General features: G+C 43.9%; 1 protein-coding gene across 1 annotated transcript in view; it reads right to left on the bottom strand.

The window, feature by feature from the left end:
- Positions 1–2603, bottom strand: part of ntn2 (netrin 2) — a 46362-nt gene extending 43759 nt beyond the window's left edge. The window contains exon 1 of the mRNA XM_032503084.1: positions 2335–2603. The gene's annotated coding sequence lies outside the window, so the exon portion shown is untranslated. The remainder of the gene's footprint in view (positions 1–2334) is intronic.
- Positions 2604–2619: the final 16 nt, after the last annotated feature.

Here is a 2619-nt window from a genome sequence, read left to right as displayed (position 1 = left end):
GAGAGAGAGAGAGAGAGAGAGAGAGAGAGAGAGAGAGAGAGATATCTAAATAGTCCACTGTATTCGGTGTTTTGTTAACTTAAGTTTCATTTTACCTGCAATTTGGGGATGCGTGTAATTTACACGTGAAGCCAAAATAACGCGCATTTGAACATAAACACTTGACCAAAGTAGCCTACCACTTGCTTCAAGATTCTCTTTCCTCAAACAACACAACTGGTCTCACTTTTACAACAAATACCTCCGCCGCTTTACGGACTGATTCTCACTGTGCTGCCTGCTCTAAATGCCCCATGGCTCGCTGTGTTCACAGGCAGCCATATGGAGGTCGTAATGAGAACACATCGTTGAACCTGTTGAAAAAGAATAAGCCTAGCGGGGCTCCGGGGCCCACAGCAACAAGAGGCAGATGCCGAATGGTATAATTTATTAATCCTAATCATAGTCCAACATGTTGGATTTATTAGTGTAAGCCTGCGTCAAGGCAGCAAATTGTTGCCGTTTAGATGGTTTTATTAATACGTATCGGCTAATAATAAAAGTAGCATCAAATTAAATATGTTATGCTATTGGCTCGTGGTTGCATTACGAGGATGGTCTGTTGTGGGTCGATGGTGTGTGCGCGTGTTTGTGTGTGTGCGTGCGTGTGTGTAGAGAGAGGTTCGTTTTGGCACAGAAAATGTGGCCCTGCGCCCTCGGCCATGACAGCAGCATATTAACTCATTAACTACTTTCATCTGGCTTTATAAGCCTCTAGGTTAAAGAACAACAGCGGAATTTGTTTGTCTAGGTGAGGGTTTGCAATTTCATTTAGCAGTTTTATCACAGTGTGCGTTAGAGGTCAAAACTGTTTTACAACCAGTTTTTAGTTGTAGTCAATAGTAATGAATTTATTGATATTGACATAGCCTATATCTACACTTCAGTTTGAGGCAATCTTTTGCCTGCGACTTTCAAGTTGTCTCAGCCAATCACACCTGAGCACCTAAACTACTCATGTTGTATCTAGACATTCTCCATTAAAAGCGCGAGGACAACTTGGCTCTCGCATTCCCGTTCATCCAGGCGACATCCCGGGGGTTGATACTCTCTGTGTTATTGCAGGTGCAGCCTTCCTACCGGCGGGCCATTATTCGAGCATCACGGCCGAACAAATCCCGAGCACCCCCCCACCCCCGGCTCCGCTGTAAGCAGATCAACATTCCTCCTGTATTTACTGTACCATCCTCTGGGGGGAACAGCCCGACCCGGCCCGGCTCGGCCCGGGACCGAGCTGCGCTTTTGTTGCCTTTATTCCAGTAATTCATCTCAAAACAAAGACTGTATAAGCACGTATTGAAACCCCGTGGATAATTTAAGATAATAAGCATTAACCCCAATCCTAATTGTGTATTCGCGTGCCTGTGTGACGCCTAGATCAGAACACACCTGCAGCCAATAAATGACACTGCCAAATCATGGGTTTAAACACAGTGCCATCTTCATTAGAACTGGGCTAAAATCAATTAAATTTAATCAAACTCGAGCCAGGATAATTGGCACATGAACAAGCGCGAGACCATGGGTTATTGGGCAGTAGCCTATGTTAAGGAATTACAGAAATGTCTTCTTTTCCAAGGAACGTCTAATCTCATGTATCTGCCATCACCCTGTATTTACTGATATTACTCCTTTTGCTCCTCTGGCCTCCTGTCCCATTACTTTATTCTCTTATTCGTCTAAAACCAATTCATCATTTGAAATCCTCCTTTCCTTCTTGACGATTTTCTCACATGAATCAGACCCTAAAATAAACCTTTTCTTCGGCTTCCCGGGAGTCTAAATTAGTTTTATAATGAATCTTCATTATTTTCTAATTGCATTTTTCCATTGCTCCCTGTATGCGTTTTTATTCTCCAACTGAACAAATTCCTCTAGACACACTTTTATCATTTACTTTACTATGTTTTCAATTAAACTGCTCGAGTTTAAAGTCAGACATTTGAGAAAGTAGGCCAGTAATTGGAATGATCAAAGCCGGTTTTTGACAATTTGGTCCAAGTTTCCTTGAAATTGAACAAAATACTTGAAAACTTAAGTTCAGTTGAAAAAAACCTGAAACGTTCTGCTGTCAGCTATAGCCTTCACTGTTTCATAGACATACACACAGTATAGTATAGTCCATGTTCAGCATTTTCCATACATTGCCAGTTTTTATATTTCTGTGAAATAAAGGAGCTCAGCCAGACAGGCACTAATCTAGTTAGATTATCTCGCCATTTACAACTGGGAGAGATAGACTGCAATGAAGACAGACTGAAAGAAAGAAAGACTACCTACAGGCAACACACTCACTTGCTGTCAGATGGGGTTCAAGCGGGGAGCTCTCCTCGGCCCTTTAGAGTTGTTGCAATTGGATCAGTCTGCTGATTTTTGTCTGCAAAACAAGCCTCAGTGGTGTGTCTGCTCAAAGCCCGGGGCTCTCAGCGCTGGGCTCCCTGGGGCGGACACCCTGGACAAAATGTCAGCCTCCGGCTTTTTCCTCGCTTCATTTTTTGGCACCGCTGCTGTTGGGCGCCCCTGCTGTTGGGCGCAAGGAGAGATGCTTACCTTGTCCAAGGGGAACCCCCCCCCCCCCCC

The sequence above is a fragment of the Etheostoma spectabile genome, chromosome 21 (assembly GCF_008692095.1).
Source record: "Etheostoma spectabile isolate EspeVRDwgs_2016 chromosome 21, UIUC_Espe_1.0, whole genome shotgun sequence".
NCBI lineage: Eukaryota > Metazoa > Chordata > Actinopteri > Perciformes > Percidae > Etheostoma > Etheostoma spectabile.
This window is presented reverse-complemented; position numbering and strand designations above follow the sequence as displayed.